At 33.6% G+C, this 20,622-nt stretch overlaps 1 protein-coding gene and 1 long non-coding RNA gene across 9 annotated transcripts in view; both read left to right on the top strand.

Annotated features, from left to right (window-relative positions):
* LOC120416760 (probable phospholipid-transporting ATPase IA) overlaps positions 1-20,622 on the top strand; it is a 177,211-nt gene that overhangs the window by 64,314 nt on the left and 92,275 nt on the right. The window lies entirely within an intron of this gene.
* LOC120416761 (uncharacterized) lies at positions 1,806-2,660 on the top strand. The gene is made up of 2 exons (XR_005605383.1): positions 1,806-2,046; positions 2,109-2,660. It is a non-coding gene; the product is annotated as an uncharacterized LOC120416761 (long non-coding RNA).

Here is a 20,622-nt window from a genome sequence, read left to right as displayed (position 1 = left end):
GAGGGAAGGAGAAGGATTTATGCGGTTGCACCCAAGAAAATAGGTCCATTAACCTTCGAGTGTAATATTTTGCCTGCCTTTTTTGAAGTTGTTATTGTGTGTATCGGGTATTTTTAGTTTTTTGATAACAAAAAAATAGTTTTTCAGGTAGAAATCTTAAATTTATTGTAAATATAATTCTTCAAGGTTTGGTCACATAATTAATTTTCCTTCTCATTCCTTTCTCTTTTCAGGTGAGTCGATTCAACTTTTTCATCATTATGAAGCTCTTCAAAACGAATCTGCATCTGCCCTGTGACTGCCATGTGAGAAGAAAAAAGTACCAAAATCAATTTATTCCCCCAAAAGCTCAAAGGTCCCAAACTTTAGCACTGCATCACTCTGTCACTCACCGGAACGGGGTGGCAAGGTCAGCATTTCCGGCCCCCCTCCACTCAAGGTTCGGAAGCAATTGGCCCGACGGAATTCCGCCTATAATCGATATTTATTAAATTCCGTACGTGTGTGTTTGTGTGATGCACACACACACACCGACATATGTCACTTTTGCGCATCGAATGCATTTATGTACACGCGCGGGCGAAATTGACACGGCAAAAAGGATTCCTTTTTTTGTGGAGGATGGAGGCAGGCTGCTTGTCACAATGGTTGTCGTTTTTCATGCTCACATTTCCTGTCCAGTTTTGTCAGCGAGGCACTGAAGTGATGTCGAGCGAAAATGTCGAACATGAGAGAGTTTTGTTGTGCTGAAAGTTTTATTGTTATTTCTTCATGTCACTTGATAGAGAAATGTTTCGAAGAACGACAAGATTTCACCAACTGAAAAAAAAAACATGCTGGTTAAATTTATTTTTAACATCTGGTTTTTATTAACTGGAAACCAGATCTTAAGCTTCTTAAATTTTCTTAAAAATCATGCGGTAAATACTATATTTAGAATTATTAATGATTGAAAAGTAGATAATCCAAAAAATCAACCAAATCAAATTTGATATTTCTTTTTTCAAATTTATGTTTTTGAATGGATTTGCATTGTTCAGATAACATAACTTGTGAACCATTTAGATAATATAACATTAAAGCCAAACAAGTGAGACTGGTTCTAAATTTTGAAATTCAGTCAATTTTATTTTTTTCTCTTTTTTATTATATCATCATTATTATTACATTTAAAAAATGACTTATATGTGTTTGAAAATTTTTATCAACTTTATATGCATTGCTTTGAATAAAGGAATGATACAGACATAAACAATCAAAACATTGAAAGCTTTCTATAAATTGTTTTTTTTTTTCAATAATCAATAATCATTACCTTCTGAACATTTATGCCATTTTTTTTAGAGATTTGATAAGTACCCGTCTGTGCGTGTTCCAGATATTTCTCAAAAAAAAGATCATTCGTGATGTTTTGCCTTAAAAAATTTATTTTCAATTCAATATTTTCACTGTGATCATGTTTTCCATATAATTTTATTTAAAAAAAGCAATATTCTAGAATTTCGCTTAAATAATAACTGTTAATAATTTTTGTGTAGGTATTTTGATTTGGATGAAACCATCGATCCATCGATTCCTAAACCATTTTGCATCATTGGTTTCTCCATATAAATTTTACTTGTTGTTTATAAAAAAAAAATGCTATGCAAATATTCAAAAATCTTTATCTTGAGATGGGATTTTCTGATCGATCTGGAGTTTTCCACAAAGCTTTTTGAGATAATTATTAGGACTATTCGGTAACAAAAGGTACAGGGAAAATGTCTTTTTTTTACTTTTTATCACAAAAACTCGACCATTATAGCGCATTTTGCACTTTCCTAGAGTCTTGCGCAGTTATTTTCATCACAGTAACTTTTTATCACAGTGATTTTTCATCACAGTTGTGTCGTTTCCAAGGGTTGTCAAGGTATGTAAACTGTTTATGTTTTGATTTCTATTTTTGGAATGTCGGGCCATGTTACGAAAATTCTACTCATCCTTTGTGTTTCAGGACCCAATCTGAAGAGGAACGGAACAGATTCATTGGAAGTGCAAGACAGTTTTGTGGGAATAAAGTGTGTGGAATATTTGAACACTCAAAAAACTTCACTTTCTTGGCTTTTTAGCTTTGGCGATGGCGGGTTTTCCCAGCTGCGATCTCCAGTCTTTGTTGCCGGATGTAGCTTCTAAACTGCGGCCTTGAGGCTGTCTTCGACTTAGACTTCCGTGCCGGATGTGGATGGACGACCAGCTGTTGGATTCGTTCCACGCAGAAATCTTCCTTCTTTGTTGAATCGGCAGCCCCAGCGTCTGATCCGAGCGTGCTGAGAGGGCGGGCGTGCCCTCCTTGGCGTTGGAGGCGAGTGGCTTTTGGGCATTCTTCCTTGGCGTTGACGGCGCGGTGAGGCGCCAGACGACAGAGGTGCTCTTATAACGGTTGGATGTAGGCAAATGCCATACAGGACTTACACTGTCCAGGCCGATAAAACCGTAACGGCCGCGCTCGCGAAATCTCCGGGTTCCATCTTTTGTGCGGTCATTGATGACCAACACACCGAGGATCACGTCTTATCCATTATGACACCAGGTTGGAGAAGTCCCCTCACTACTGATGTGAAGGGTTAAATGTAGTTCGTCATGGATTATGACCAACGGTTACAGGAAAATATGTATTTAAATCGGAAAAAAATAAAAGAAGAATGAATAAATTTCTGTTGGCAAAATCATTAAGTCTACTGAAAGTTTTCCATAGATTGGCACAAAATTGGACATTAAAATATAAACGGTTCTTCTTCAGTACATTATATGATCTTTATAAAACATTTAAAACTGTCCAGGTCATTAAATTCATTTAATTCCGAGCCGAACCAGCGTCTATGGCTGAAAGGCTCGTTAATAAAGACAACTAACTAACTATTAAATTCATTTAGACAATTTACGAAACGATCGGAATTCAAATTTTAATAACTTCCGGTAATTGAGTGTTCAGGCCAAAGGTGGAATATGGCATCAATTGAGCCTTTCTAGAAAATAAATAATAAATGAAAAAAATAAAAAGTAAACTCAAAAGTTCCAACTTCTAGAATCGAGCCAGGAACCTTTAACAGACCATCTCAATGACTTAACTGCCTCGGCCACCACAGCTTGGTGACTAGATTGGGGTCAGAAGTCGATGCATTGCACTTGTTTCGGTTTGATGGTGTGATAGAAATTCAGTTTGCCAACTGTGATGAAAATAATCCCGCAGCACTCTACTGAGGTGCAAAGTGCGCAAAGTTGACAGTTCTCAGTCCTGCAAAGCAGTGTGATGAAAAAATCTAGGCCTAGCACGATTGACACAAAACTCTAGAAATTGCTGCAAGGCGCAATACAAACTCTTCTTGTTTTTTTTAAATTAATTTTTTGTTTTAGTGCCAACATTTGAGTATTTTTTGAAAAGTATCTAAAATTTACCCAAAAAAGATTTCAATTTTTTTATGTAAACTTGAATTAAGGGAAATACAGTCATGCCTCGGTTTAGCACCGCATATGGGGGATGCAAAACCGAGGCGTGCATAACCGAGGCACAGAGCTTATGGGATTTTGGCTATATGGGAGAAAATTTTCACAAAAATACGTATTTTTCCTGTATTTCGAAAATGCATTTTTTTTCTCTAAAGAAACCAAAAATATATTGTTATTGCAATATGGGTATCAAATGATCAGGTTTTTTTCATACATTTTGGATGTAATAACAACATTTTTAGAAAATACTCAAAATTTTCACAAAACTACGTCTTTTTGAAAAAAAACTCCAAATTTCAATTTTTGCAATATGGGCATCAAACGATCGGGATTTTTTCATACATTTCGAATGTAATAACAACATTTTTAGAAAATACTCCAAATTTTAACAAAACTACGTATTTTCGAATAAAATACTCAAAATTTTCGTTTTTACAATGTGGGTATCGAACGATCGGAATTTTTCATACATTTCGAATGTAATAACAATATTTTTTGAAAATACTCCAAATTTTCACAAAACTACGTATTTCCGAAAAAAAATACTCAAAATTTCCGTTTTTACAATGTTGGTATCAAACGATCGGGATTTTTTCATACATTTCGAATGTAATAACAACATTTTTTGAAAATACTCCAAATTTTCACAAAACTACGTATTTTCTAAAAAAATACTCAAAATTTCCGTTTTTACGATGTGGGTGTCGAACGATCGGGATTTTTTCATATATTTCGAATGTAATAACAATATTTTTTGAAAATACTCAAAATTTTCACAAAACTACGTTTTTTCGGGATTTTTTCATACATTTCGAAAGTTATTAAAAAAATGAAAATACTCAAAATTTTCACAAAACTACGTATTTTTGAAAAAAATTGATTTGATTATTTGATACCCATATTGTAAAAACTGAAATTTTGAAAAGTTTTACAAAAATACGTATGAAAAAATCCCGATCGTTTGATACCCACATTGTAAAAATGGAAATTTTGAGTATTTTATTCGAAAATACGTAGTTTTGTGAAAAATTAGAGTATTTTCTAAAAATGTTGTTATTACATTCGAAATGTATGAAAAAATCCCGATCGTTTAATACCCATATTGTAAAAATTGAAATTTTGAGTATTTTATTCGAAAATACGTAGTTTTGTGAAAATTTTGAGTATTTTCTAAAAATGTTGTTATTACATTCGAAATGTATGAAAAAATCCCGATCGTTTGATACCCATATTGTAAAAATTTAAATTTTGAGTATTTTTTTCAAAAAAACGTAGTTTTGTGAAAATTTTGAGTATTTTCTAAAAATTTTGTTATTATATCCGAAATGTATGAAAAAACCTGATCATTTGATACCCATATTCCAATAACAATATATTTTTGGATTCTTTAGAGAAAAAAAAATGCATTTTCAAAATACAGGAAAAATACGTATTTTTGTGAAAATTTTCATGAAATAATAATTTTAATGGATAACTGACATCATCCCGATTCCAAAACACTATAATTTTTTGATGTTTGCATGATTTTTCATACGATTAAAGCCAATGTCTCCCATATAGCCAAAAACCCATAAGCTCTGTGCTTCAGTTAAGCACTGGGCCGTGCTTAACCGAGGCAGCTGAACGGTGCAAAACCGGGGCAGTGCAAAACCGAGGCGTGCAAAACCGAGGCATGACTCTATACAATTTCTCAGCCTATTTATATTATCGGCCTATCAGCTTTTGATCATGAATTACAGCTTTCATAATGTGTTTTTGACTGTTCCAAAGTAACAAATAGCTCAAATAAAAGTGAGCAAGCAACTCTTCGTTGTTGATACACCTAAAAATGTTGATTTAATAGCGGAAAATGGCAAAAGTGATGAGAATTGGTTGAACAGCTTAGAGTGATTTAAATGGGTATATTACCCCTAGGTATCAATGAGCACTTTGTGATTTTTTGATAAAAAGCTCAATTTTCGAGTCAAAAATCCATTATTGGGTTAGAATGCTCAGTTTTTTTTGTAATGAAAGTAGTGCACATTCTTGCAAGAAATTTCTGAAAAAAATGTGTTTGAAAACCTGAGACATTTTTGATCCATTCTTTGGTTACTAAGATGTGGCCTTGCAAAGAATAAAAAATACGATAATAGTAGTTTATGCAACAAGTTGCAAAAAGAGGATTTTTTCAGCACGAGTCGTACATTTATCCAACGAGGTTCACCGAGTTGGATAAATACGAAGAGTGCTGAAAAAATCAAGTTTTGCAACGAGTTCCATACAACATTTTTTGCAATTCCGAAAAACACCCTTTGAGTGAAATTTTATGTCAAATTTTCATGTATTTTGTCAATAAATCGTATCAATCAAAAAAATTTTGAAAAGTGTTACTTTTCGAAAAAAGTGCTGAAAAGTTCAACTTTTCAGCACCCATTTCAGTGCTGAAAAGTAGAACTTTTCAGCATTTATTTTGAAAGGTGTTGCTATTCGATTCTGTTATTTTTGGTACAGAAAAGTAGGCTGTTTCGTCGTTTAAGAATGACAGGAAAAGTAAGTAGTTTCACGACGGAATTGCAAAAATGAGTTTTTTTAGTGCATTTAAAATTTTCATTCGATTTTTTTTTTGAAAATTAAAACTTGTGTTATTTTCTCAAGTAAATTTTTTTTCAGATTTAAAATAATCACGATTTTAAGTTAAAGCTTTTCGAAAATCTGAATATATTTTTTCAAAAGGTTGGAAACCTATTTTTAATGTTGAAAAGTGAAATTCGTGTGAAATTTTGCCAACCTTTTGAAGAAAAACATTTTCTTTTTTTTTAAATCGCGACTAAGTTTAAAAAAAAAACAATGATTTAGGCCCTTTTTGAAATTTGAAAATAATTGTTTTATAAGTTTCGAAACTATTGTTCCGACCTTTAGTAGAAAAGTGAAACTCGTGTTAAATGTTCTCAACATCCTCAAAAAAATATTTTCAGATTTTAAAATTACGATATTTTAAAAGCTTTTAAATCGAATTATCTTGCCCCTTTGAAATGAAAAATTGATTTGCTAAAACGTGGTTATTGCCCTCAGAAAATTTTCCTTCTAGTTTTAAAAAGATAAAACTTTGTAAATCAAACTTTTTGTTACAAAGAAAAAGAATCCCACATATCTTTATTAGTGGATGCAGATTTCTTTATTTTTCTTTTCAATCACTATAAAATCTTTGATTAGAGTGTACATTCCTTGATTTTTTTACTGGCCTACGAAAAAATGAGAGGAAGTGTTAAAATTTTTAAAATTTGATGAGTCAAATTATTTTAAATTTTCTTTAAGTTTTTTTGCATTTTAATAGTTTGTAATAGTATTTCGCCATCGAAGATAAGAAGGAAACAATCATAGAAATTTTTAACTTACAAAAATCATATTGTTATTTTTTTAGGTCTTTCTTACAATTCGATGATTTAACTATCTTTTGAAAATTAAAGAATCAGTTTTTGGCAATAGATTTTTTAAATATAACTTTGCTCGAATTTCACTTCGTTTGCGAAATAGAAAGGAACCCTTTTAAGCACTCAAAACAAAGCTGAAAAGTTCTACTTTTTAGCAGTGGATTATTTCAAGTGGATAATCGAGTCTGGACTGTATTTCAAAATAATCCTAAAGGTCGAAACATAAATACATCAACTAGAAAAAAAAACTTTCCTTTTTAACCATCATTCGGAAATTCTCGAAACCTTCGCAATCGAACCTCAAGTCCTGATCTCAAAACCACCACCGCTATTGATTAAACACTCCAAGTCCTAGCGAGCTGTTGATGATTGCTGGCTCTTGTTGTTTTCCCAACCGAAATTTAGTCGAATGTGTTTCTAGATCTATACTAGGCTCGGGCCAATATCGGATATCCAGCCAATGTAGCCGCACCATAATTATAGTACTACAACAATTGGCAACGTATACAACAATTTGCCATCAGAATGACAAAGCCTGAGCCCGGGGAGAGGATAACATCCGCCCACCCCACCATGTATGTCATTCTCGGGTCGATTGGTTGGTTGACTTTTTTTTGTTATGATGTTTTTTTTTGTTTTCTTTGTAAATTTTTGCTTCTTCTGGATAACCCTCATAAATTTAATTTTAAATGAAATGATGTTTCTTTCAAGTCAGAAAACCTAAAACTCACTGCTAAGTGATCACTCCCTCATTTTTCCTCATTGAAACTGTAGCTCTGAAGAGGATGTACGAAAGCTCGGAAAAGTGTCGATCAATGTTTTTGTTTTTCTGTTGGCTTTTTCCCTCCAAGTCCCCTCCCCCTTCAATTTCCCACACCCGCAATCCAAAAGAATCGATACTCAGCACATTTTTCAGCACATCAATATTAATAGCCGCGTCGGGCGGATTTCTCCGACTAAAGCTTACCCCTTTAAACGCTCACTCGAAAACAGAGCGGCAAGTTCCGTGATTCGGTTTGGATTGATAAATTATGCAGGTTTAATCTGGGGGCTGTCTCTCGTAGTCCAAAAACGAAAAAAAAATTAAGGTAGTCTAGCACGCAATTGTTCTATTTGGAGTTGGTGATGGCAATCGGAAAACGATTTGATTTTTTATTTAGGTTTTTTTTTTCGAATCGCGCTCGAACATGAATTAGTGGGAAAATTATTTTATTAAAAGCGTCCTTGGCCTATAGTAGGGTTGATTGCTGTTGATACTGTTTTTTGTCGTCATTTGATTCAGTGAAGCACTGGCATTTAACGAGGATTTTAATAAAGAATGAACTGATGATGTACGATTGCTTTCCCATTGACAGTTTGTCACTTTTCAGGTACTGTGTAATTAAAATTATTGGAACGTATACACAGTGATTGGACTTTTTCTAATGAGCTGTTCCTGTCATGTCAGATATTACACAGCAAAAAATCCGATGGTAAAATCGCATGCAAAAGCATGCACATCACCTTCGTCAAAAAAGACACTTAATATTACACGCTGCATGTACAATTTTTGCAAAAAAACAAAAAAAATGCATCCGACGGGACTCAAACCCAGCACCTACAGTAAGGACTGGCGCCTTAGCCCGCTCGGCCATCAGACCGATGAAAAATGGAAAGGATAAACGTATATGTGAGCTTGACATTTCGGTCAAGTAGGTTTCCCATACTGATGGGCTACATATTTCAGGGTGTAATATTACACAGAATTTCATAAAATAATGCAAAATTTATTTTACACCCAGGCCTTCCCGAGCAGACGGAAATAACTTGGGAATAACATTTTTTGATATTTGAAAATACTAGGCCAATAACATTTTATGTTATTTATAACAAGATTTGTTATTCGTCGTTGTAATTTTTTTGTTATTGGATTGTTATTGTAATAACATACTAACAACATTTTTAGTTATTCTGCGAACAAATCTTTGTTATTATTTTTTGTTATTTTAACAACTAATCCGATCATCCCAATAACAGTTGGAGTTATTCTTCCATAACAAAAAATGTTATTCCAAAGTTGTTTTAGCTTTCAACCAATATCAGACCAAAAACAAATTTTGTTATGATAACATAAAATGTTATTAAACCCTTATGCAAAAATGGATTTTTCAGGAAGATTCCATAACACTTTCTGTTATTTAAACAGAATTTGTTATTGAAATGGCATGAATTTTGTTATTACCGTCTGCCCGGGTTTTACACGCAGCTGGATTACTACTTTATTTGCTTTGTAGTTTTGTATTTAAATTGATAATTATCTAGAAACTATTTCAATACTTGATTACGTATTCATAGTAAAAAAATTGTGTTTTGGAAGGTGTAATTTTGGAAGGTTGAATTTTACCTCATTTATGATGGATTTTTAGCTCAATTTACACTGAAAAAGTGGCATTGCATCAGAAAAGTGGTAATAGTACACATTTTCAGAGGTATAATTACACATTTTTTCTGACATAAAAGATGTCAAAAATCAAACCATCCACATTAACGACCCCCGGGTCTTTTGTGGTCTCTATTGCAAGTTTCTGCTCGAACCTAGGAGTCCGAAGGCTTGAATAGAGATATCTACGTGCGCATGTATTGCGTGTACGTACACGAAAAAGATTGAGGTTAAATTTTGTACCCGCTAGCAAAACAAATGGTGTGCTAGTGTGCGTGAGAGCAGGCTTAGATAACTCTAAGGGGACAGCACCCAAACCTCTTTCTACTCCAAGGAACCTTCCACCCCAGTGTTTGAACTGACGACCTTTGGATTTCGAGTCCAACCACCGCCAGCGATTCCATCGGAGTAGGTTTGGTGTGTTGTTTGTACTTATGGCATGGAGACGACTCCTACACCTGGAATGACTTAACGGCCTAACAACCAAGGCCGGGACCGACATTTTACTTCCTCATCCGATGGAAGGTTGGAGCAGATGGGAATCGAACCCAGAATCATCCGCTTACAAAGCGGACAGCGTAACCATTCGGCCACGCACTGCCACAGATGTACCCCTTACTAGTTGTAATATTACCATGTTTTTTTTTCTGTGTGGTAACACCGATGTTAACACTGGCAGCGCTGGAGTCAGAACTTTGAGTTCGAACCCCTCGTTGAAGCGAGGACAGATATTAACAATCGGGCAACAAAGAAGTGTCAAAGAATGTGCTGCGAAGAAATGTAGGTGAGACGACGTAAACAAAGAAAAGATCGGGAAGATCACCACAGCCGACCTCGCGAGTGGGAAAATTACAAACTAAATAATGAATTTAGTGCTTAATTACTATGTAAATTTAATCAATCATCAGGTGAGATCAGTAACTACACCGGTAACCATTGTGGAATTTTAAACTAATCCTAAACGATCCTCAACACCTATTCCAGTTTGCTTCTACTATATAGGGCAAAAGTACTTCTACCAAACATTTCCGTCGACATGAATTACCGAAAAAGACTAAATGTAAGTTCTACAGAACTGCTCGAAACATGAACCTAATAAATATTAAACTTATTTTAGCTTTGAGCTGCATAAACTAAAATGCTGCTGAAATTTATATTTTTACTAAAATTCTTTTTGAATAACTGGATAATTGAATCTATTAAATGATAATATGCCTACACTAATGTAATTCCAGAAAGCCCTAAATAAAACCAAATTTTCTGTCGTGACCAGCACCGATTTCGGCCATCCAAACATTCTTGTACACTATGTAGAACCCAGCGAATAAACCCGCATGCTAAAACTTTCCCCCGCGCTCTCAAGGGGCATCGCGCACTATCCCGTGTATATATTATAACTAACGTGCACAAATCATGGCTAAATTGAGTTAAAGTAGACCTACACTACATACTGTCTGTATGTAGTGTGGGAGACGGGACAGGACGGGAGGGGAGCATTTATTCTCACATAAATCTTCATCAACAGCTCCTCACCAGAGTCGTCGATGCGGTCGACCGTTGCAGGCCGTTGATCATGGAGCAGGAGATTTATGAAGAAAAGATAATTTGTGAAATTACATGAAATTGATGAGATAATCATATCAAAGTTCATTGAAGTTTTCCTGATGATGTAACAAAAAATTCAGATTTCTTCAAACTAAGATTTTTTTTAATTTCGGTTTTTATTTGTCTGTGACCCAAATCCTTGTCCTGTCACCCTGTCACAATATAATTCCGCATAAACTATACTACACTGTGGTACCTACAAACACATATTCGGGGAAGGCCCCACTTTCCCTCCTCTATGTTAGCCAAAATATCCAACGTTAGTGAATGTTGGACACGAATTTGCAGCAAATTTCACTCCCGGGCCAGAATAAAACCACCATCAGCAGCTTAAGGGGGGAACGGCATAAAGTGGCCCAGCTCGCTGAATAAATAGAATTATCACCCCGAACTTGAAATGAGATTCCGGACTTCCAGCAGGTTCCGAACCTAGGCCAATGCCGGTTGGGACATTTATGGAGGGGCTCCCGGATGTGTTGTGTCGTGAGTAAATGTAATTATCATCACGGAGGTTATTTCCTGAGGAGGTCAACGTAATGAAGAGCTTTAGAAGTTGAGGGGGTCGTTAGGATTAACTTGTTCTTACACTTGACCTTGCGGTGACTGGTAGAGGAGTGGTAGGTTGAGAACGTGATATAGCGACGACTGATGAATTAGTTAAAACATGAAAATAGCTTAATAGTTAGGAAACTTGATTGAAGTCCATTGAAAATACTATTTTTGCAATTCTGTTGTAAAATTCATTCCTGGCATTTTCGAATAACGAAAGGTCTACTTTTCATCGACTAAAATAACAGTACTTAACAGCATCCAATACAGTTAATATTTTCAGCACTTGTATCGAAAAGAGCTTAAATAAACATTAGGGATAGTTTCTATGAATTAATACAATCGTATTTTTATGATTTGGTCTAGGGCGTCCAATTTTCCCGGGTTTTGAATTTCCCGGGAAACGGGAAAAATATTTTTGGAATCCCGGGAATTCCCGGGATCCCGGGAAATTTTTGAATCAGTAATAAAATCTATGTTTCATTATATTTGTTATGTTTTCAAGCTTAAAATCATTGAATTAGCTTAATAATATCAAATGGTGATAATCCTCACTTCAATCTAAACAAAGACGACAGTTTTAAAATAGCCTAAAAGATTTTTTTTGTCTTTGTGGTGTTTAGGATTTTATATCAACTACTTTTTTTAATTCCAGTATGATCTTGAGTTTTTTTTTAAAAGGTCCAATAAGCTTTTGTCTTCCATATGTTTATAGGACCTATTCAAAAAAAAAACTTTGGAATTCTTTTATATTTTTTTTCTTTTATATATATTTTTATATGACATGACTAAAACAGCTTAAAAAAATTATTTTATATGTCTAAAAAACAAAAAACGACAATAAATAAAATGATACCAGTCAATGTAAAATTTTAGATAAGTTTTGAATTCATTGTTTTATATAAAACATATTTTACAAATTATCTTCAAGTTACTACCGCCAACCGAGGGAAAATCATAATAACAGTCTAAATAGGTACAGGAGATTTTAGAGCAATACATTTGGAAGTACAAATTGTTTTGTTCTGTTCCTGTTTTAACCGAAGTCATCCAAAACGTCATGCAATTATTTTTTGCTTTAATAGCTGTATTTATTCGTTACATTTGTACGTATTTGCCCTAGATGCCGGTGTTTGATTATAAATAATTTGATATGAGATTGTTTTTTTTTTCAAATTTAAAATCGAAAATATACGTAAATATATCCAGTCTTTAAAAAAATAAAATAATAGAGAAAAAAATTTAAAGCACTAGGCATTTTGCGGACCTGTTAATTAAAATTATAATATTTTTTCCTAAAAAGCCAATTTAATGCTGAGATTTGCTGAACACAAATTTTAATTCATTTTATTTTTCTACTATTTTCACAACCAAATCTGAATTTCCAGACCAAAATATGATTTTTTTTTCAATTTCGGGAATTCCCGGGACAAATTATAGAAAATCCCGGGATTCGGGAATTCCCGGTTTTGGAAAAATCCCGGGATTTTTGTCCCGGGAATTCCCGGGATGGACGCACTATTTCTTTTTAATTTTTCGTATCCCCCAATTTGTATGCCGTTTTTTGTGAATATGCGTATGTGTTTATAATGTTAAAAATATCAGAATTTTTGATGCGATTTATGTTTTTTTTTATCAAAAATATTCTGAGTACGCCATCAAATCGGGCGTCCAATTTTACGTAAAAGTCTCTTAGACGCCAAATTTCTGAGATATTTGAAAATGGAGCACGGATTCGTGATCAGGGACCAAAATTACCCCTTAGAAATAAAAAAGTTTCACGCAAATCGAAGAGGGGTCGGGCAACTTTTTCCAATTTTAGCGAAATGCGACCTTTTATCTTGTCTTATTTTGCACATTTTGATTGATAAATGACACATAAGTACATATGTTTCCTGAATAGTTATTAAAAAGTTTCCAAAAATTAATAAAAGAATTCAAAAACAAAAACTTATAAACTAAATTCCTCAGCAATTTCTCGATTAAACATGTTGCTCTTGAGGAATCAAAAAGCTGAGAAAATTTGCTATAAGACACTTTCAAAAGCAGCGATGAATATTTTTTCTTGAAATGTTTGTTCTAGAAACTGTCTGACGAAAATTTGCACAATATCAAATAATTTGTGAAAACATTCCCGATAAAATATTCGTTTAAATCAGGCCTGCCCAACGTCCGGCCCGCGGGCCGGATCCGGCCCGCGACGTCTTTTCAAAATAGTTCTATGACCGGCCCTAAAGGCTGTTCATGAAATATTCAATTAATAAATTTAGTGTAAAAATTTAAAAATTAATCTTAAGATCAAAAGTCATTTTCTTTTGTATTTTTTTAAATGATTTTATTTCACATTTAAAAATTCTTTATGTTTGAATTTAATTCTTATCATTTCTATATTGATATTTATTATACTTGAAAAATGTGCAAAAAGATTGCAAAAAGACACTATATTTAAATTTCTTAAAATTTTGGCTGTTTTTACTTCTAATTGAATTGTTACATTTTTGAGGATTTTTATTAAAATAGTTTTTTCATGAATGAGTTAGCAACAATAATGAATATTTTTCAGAACAACTTTTCAATGATAAAGTTTTGCTGGAAAAAAGCTTAGATCAAAAATAAAGATCGCTGCAATGAGTCAAGAAATCAGATAGCTATTTTTTCATGAACTTCACTAATTCTATGAAATTTGAAGAATGACGAATTAAAAACTATCAGATATATATTTTTCTACACTTTTTTAAATTTCGTGTCTTTAAAATCATTTTGGAATGCTTTGTAAATTATTTGAATAAAGGTGCACAACAACGCAAAAAATGTTTTTTTTTCGTAAAGAAGATTTGAATCCAAATTTCGTTTCAATTTTAGCTTGTCTCGTTGATTTTTCAAACTGAAAAAAACTTGCAACGACGCAATTTGAATGTTTTTTTAGTTAATGATATCAGGGTATTGAATTTCAATCGACAAAAACAATTACAATACAATTTTAACCAAAACAAAATAAAAATAAATTTGATAAACACATCTTTGAAAGTAATCTTTATTTTTCTTACTAAAAATCAAGGTATATGAATTTTATTTGTAACACAAGTTTATTTAATTGTTTACTTGAAACAACCTAATAAAATAAATGTTATGATTTTTTTTAAACTTTTTTGAACTTTTACCAACATTAGTTCCGGCCCGCCACTGCTTCAGAGAAATCAGGTCTGGCCCGCAGGGCCAAAAGGTTGGGCACCCCTGGTTTAAATTATTCGCAATAGTCCTTAATAGAACTTTTGAAGAAGGGGATGGAACAAAAAACTAGAAATAAATTTTGAATTGGCCTCATATGGTTTGAAATAATATAAAAAAATAATGAAATATCACACGAAATCACAGTGTCCCGTTGACATTTAGCGAACAAATAAATGTCCCCGTCAAATAACTCCATGTTTACGAAGCGAAACGTGGGGAAAGGTTTCGTTCTAATCTGGGTGCTGAAAAGACAGAATGCGTAACGTGATTTTCGAATGCTCCCCACTACTCCTCACTAATACAACTGCACTACAGCTGTAAACATAAACAAAGTAGAAGGCTATGTTCAAGCTCAAGCGTGACATTTTTTTTGCTGCTGAAGTGACTTGTTTTGAAACATCTTGGATATGTTGATGTTAGACTTATTGTTGACAAAATTAAGTACTTCACGCGTGTTTTGTTTACAGACTAAACGAGGGGCAGCCAAAAGAGGCCTTTTTTGTTTTCCACGTGACGAAAAATTGCGTCAGAAGTGGGTGGAATTTAGTGAATCGTAAGAGCATCCAAATGGCACTTTTAAATGTTTCAAAAGTTCGACGCCATCAATTTTTTTTTATTCCTGACAAAATAAATTATTGATCGATTACAATACTTGCTATTTCTTGGGAGCATTTTGCGAACAGTAAATTGGTTCCGCTTTGACAGTTCTAAATTGAGGCCGCTTTGCGGACGACTATTCAGCACCCAAGTTCTAATCCAGTCACCGAGCAGAGCAGAGTGCAGAAATCACTGTTACGCCAGTAACCTTTAACGTTGAGCCGTTCGGCGAAATGCCATCTCGTCATTTTGTCAATCTCCGGCCTCAGTTACTGTTCCGTTGTTGGTTGTAGGTGTTGACAATTCACCCGCTGATGGTCCTTTCCGACTGGGAAGAGTCCGCCTCCGGATGTTGAACATAAATTGCGCAGGACATTTTAGGGGAGAATGGTTAATTTTATCAATTTAAATTGTTCAAGATTCCATTTTTTTTAATTTTGATGCACTACCTCTTAAGCAATTTATTTTATTTTAAATTTGTCTTAAAAGCGTATAAAACCAGCAAATTTCCCCTTTAACGATTCCTTTGTTACTGTTACGAATGTGCTTGGTGATCAACTCATCCTAACAATACGTCAACGTGTGACGCAAAAGTGGAAACGGAAGAGTGCGCGACGTTCCCGTGAAAAGCCGCTAACGACGTTGCTGAAAACGTCCGGAAATGGCAAATGATGACATTATCAGTGCGAAAATACGACACAACAGGCATGTTTTCAGCGCACAGTTCTGCCGTAGTAATAACATCACGTGAAGCGCGCCCATATGGCTCGGGATATGTTGTCATGAACACGAGCGCAAGTTGATGGTAATGATTTCCGAAGCACAAATTACACTGTGAAAATGGGCTGGTTCTGAGCGTCGAATGAAATTGTACCCAGTACGATCACGCAATTCTCACCGTGACTCTCCACAAGTTTCCATGGGAGACCGCCACATCAGGCGTGATTTTCACGGAAAACGGTCATATCAGCCGTATCAACAACGTTGTGTAAGTGTTCGGACAAATCAGGGAAGCGGTCTGTAAAACGAAATGTTATGAGCTTTGCTTTGCGTACAATGATTAGGGATAGCAACTATGCGTGACTTGGTGGACCGGCATAACTGGAAATGTGTTATTTAAACACATGCATGTGCAATGGAATCAATTATAAAATTAGTTCCCTTCTAGGAAATATGAGTATTATTTTATAAATCAAATAATTTATTCATTGTTACCATGTTTAATATTTTTGGCGATTTAAAAAAAAATGCTGAAAATATTATATATTATGGACTAATTCAATCCGAACAGGCCAACATTTGGGAGCGATTGGTTTTGACCCGGCTTTCCGCAAAGCGCTTCAAATTTGTATGGAAATTTGTATGGGAAAACCCTCTTTTTTACATTTTAATTTTTAGAATTTTTATTTTTCGCTCAATTTAAAAACTAACAACGTAGCAGTATAGTCCAGAATGTCCTCTAAAACTTTCCCCAAGAAAGTATGGTCCTATCATGCTTCTGAAAAAAGATAGATAGTTTTTAAAAGAGGCATTTTAAAATAAGTGCTGAAAATTATATTTCTTGCCAACACTGCCAGTGTTTCGGTTGATATTTCAAAATCTAAATTTTGAACGCAAAAAGTAAGCAAACTAGTAAAATGGTCTCTTAGGAAAAGTTGTGGTATATGAATGTTGCTTTAATTTAAAATTATTTACATGCAGGGTGACACACCTACCAAATAAAATTTGATTAGATTGAAAAAAAAAGAACGAATTGGTATCAAAACATAAATTTTATAACTTGGCTTTAATGGTAAAAGGATTACTAAAGTTTTCAGATTTTTTTCTAGACTCGCAAAAGCTTACTTTTTTTCAAATACAATTTTCATTACCTGATCATGTTTGTTGAAATGCAAGACCTATTGAAAATATTTTTTTCAAAAATGTGGTTTAACTGTTCCTAAATAAAACAAATGCAAAGATCCATTTTACTTAATTCGATATTCAGCAAAAAAGTCACAGAAATCAATTTTGACAAATCTTTAATAAATAAAACAAATAATTGGTCAAATTATTATTTGTTGTTGGAAATCTTTTTGAGACTAAATTATTTTTCATGGTTTATATTCTTGAAAAGACGCTAAAACTCTCAGAAATTTATGTATTCAATTGCTAATTGTATTCAAAATCTGCTCAGGTTTAAAAATAATGCAAATGTAATTTATGTTTCAAAGATTTATTCATTCTAAAAACAGAAATGAAAAAAAAAAACTAGGATGCCTCATGATCGAAAAAATCTTATTTTAAGATTCTATTTAAGACCATTTAGGTCGCGAACTAGATCTGCCACACAAAAGGAGGCTGGACAAAAATTCGTCGAAAGTCAGTTTTTTACATGAAATTTGCTGGTGAATCAAATGCGCATTGTTAAAAACAAAGTTAAAATGCTTATTGCTTATTAATCAAACAATACAAAATAGTTTTTTTGACCTGAAGAGTCGATGGACAAAGTTTCTTTCTAATCAAAAAACTCGATGAAAAGTCTATTTGCGAAATAATCCTTACAAAAAAAAAGGTTTTAAAAACAGTCAAACCAAAAAAAATAAAAATCTCCTGAAAAACTCCAGATTTCATTTGTCAAACGGTAAAAAAAAATCATGGTAAAAAAATATTACATCTGGGAAGTGGTACATATGTGACCTATGTGGCATATCTACCTCTGAAAATGTGTAATTTTACCACTTTTCTGGTGTAATGTCACTCTTTCAGTCTAAATTGAGGTAAAATTACAACATAAAAGAGGTAGGGGAGATGGGGGTAAGACGGCCACCCTAAGGGAGAAGTCCAATAAAATTAACAAAACAGATTATTTTGATCTCAAATTACGTACATATTGTTCTACTACTAGTCCATTATAGAAATGACACAAATTAGTTGGTCTAAAAACCAATTTTCAATACTTTTCAGCAATTTTAAAAAAATAATTGAAATCGTATATATATGAAATACGCGGGGTAAGACGGCCACCGCTGTGGGGTAAGACGGCCAGTGCTATAAATTAACTTAATAACTTTGCTAAATCCACCCAAACACCTACATGGTTGGTTCAACAGACTTCTCTGAACATCATAACTATTTTGGTTGAAAAAAATCAGGTTTCAAATGAGAAGAAAAATGCTGTTTAAAAAATTTCATATTTTGGCTCAGTGAATTTCATATTATTGCGACCACATTTTATGAAAAACTATGAATTTTTACTACAAAACAAACACAATTTGATACAAAAAAAAAATAGTTTGTGTATTTCGATTAGAATAAGTAAATCAAAATTATGTAAACAATATTAAATTAGCGATTTTTATGAAAAGTTTGATAGGATTTCATACTATTCAATGTGTTTTGCTATATCACAGTAAAGAATGTTGTCGAAACGGTAGTTAACAGCATTTTGATTAAAAATGGATAGTTTTATTGAAAATGCTTTTCCTTTATCTACAAATATGTCTTAATAGTCAAAATTGTCAAAAATATAACCTATATCAAATAAAATCTACAAATTACGGGTGGCCGTCTTACCCCCGGAGGAGGTGGCCGTCTTGCCCCCAAATAAATTATTTTTTTAAACATTTTTTGTAAACAGTTCATCGCATTTTTTGAACTTTTTCAAGGGACATAATCTAGGGAAAACTTCTATTTAACATGAAAAAATATTTCAAGACAGGAAAACATATTGTTATTTAACAAAAATGCCTAAGTTGTAATTCATGAAAATTACATCCAGTTTCAAGTTCAATAATTATTTGTATATTTTGAGCTATTTTTGTACTATTTCAAACAATATTTCTGGCAAAGGTGACTCCATATGCATTATTTAGCATGAGGAACAGTATTGCTAAACATTTTAGTAATATTCATTAGTATACTTATTAGAACAGTGGGGTGGCCGTCTTGACCCGCCTGGCCGTCTTACCCCCAGCTCCCCTAATATTCAACCTTCCACAATTCAAAATCAAATTATTCGCTCTACAGCATTGCCTTGGCGTTCTCGATTGCGAGATTCCTACTCGAAACTAGGTGTCCGAAGGCTTGATTGTTGAGGCAATTGCAAACCTCTTTTTACACCTTAGCTTCCATCCACCCCGGGATTCGAACTGACGACCTTTGGATTGTTAGTCCAACTGCCTACCAGCGACTCCACCGAGACAGGACCCAGGGAGACGATTCCTACACCACCTTCCACAATTACACCTTCCAAATTTACACAATTTTTTACTGTGGAATTCATGGTTATTAAATCTATTGGACCTTTTTATGATGGTTTAGAGACTCAATACTGAAAGTTTCTCTCCATTTGAGGCAGTGAATTTGAACGACTGGTGCATACCAGCATTTTGTTCATCACAGTCGTAGTCGTTCAATGTTTTTCTTTTTCGCATTGGTAGTTGTAACACAGTAGGGGTGTTCAGCATAAGGTGTCTTGAAAATTATTACATGATTGATAAAGTAAGTTACATAATTTTTGTCCACGATGGCAAAATAAATGATTTTTATTCTATTTTATAACTTGTAATGGCAATTTATTTACCAAGCTTTGGAATAAAATTTGGAATAAAATCTTACCGATTTCACTGTGAAAAGGTGCAACAAACGGCAATGAAGTATTGGTGAAGGAAACCAACACGATTGAAATTGATTTAGACAGTTGCTAAAGCACCTGAATTTCAACAGTTGTTTAGTTCTATTTTCACACAAAATGTGTAGTAGATGTTTATGTTTGAAAAGGAGTGGGATGAAAAGGTTGTTTTCAAATCGTTTTCGTTTCTTTTTCAGTGTGGTGCCAACATATTCTCACAGAAAATTAGACAAACAATTCAACTGACAATTAAAACGAACGGAAATTCCCCACAATCATTTCGAGTTCACCACGGCCAATATTAGCTTTTGGCAGTTTCTTGTAACTGTATTGACTGTCAAACTGACTGTCAAATCAAATCATTAAATTTATGATCACTGAATTTGAATGGAGATTTAGGACTGCTTTTCTATGCTTAAAGACTGTTTGTATGTAATATCAAGTATAAACAAAAACTTGCAATTTCCGATTTTTTTCTCAGATTTGGTTGTCAAACGTTAAAAAAAATCTACCATTTTTGTTCGGATAACTGAAATAAAATAATGATAACAGGCCAAATTCAAAGTGTAAACAAAAAGTATATCCTGCTCACGTCAGTTGATATTTACATTAGGAACTTTTTTTTTAACTGGTCAGTGTTTATTTGGTACAATTTTTAAAAGCTATTTAGCTACAATTTGTTTGGTTCTTTGGACTACTGGCAATGGAACTAG

The sequence above is a fragment of the Culex pipiens genome, chromosome 2 (genome assembly GCF_016801865.2).
Source record: "Culex pipiens pallens isolate TS chromosome 2, TS_CPP_V2, whole genome shotgun sequence".
NCBI lineage: Eukaryota > Metazoa > Arthropoda > Insecta > Diptera > Culicidae > Culex > Culex pipiens.
The sequence above is the reverse complement of the archived record's forward strand: the minus strand, read 5'-3'. Positions and strand labels throughout refer to the sequence as shown.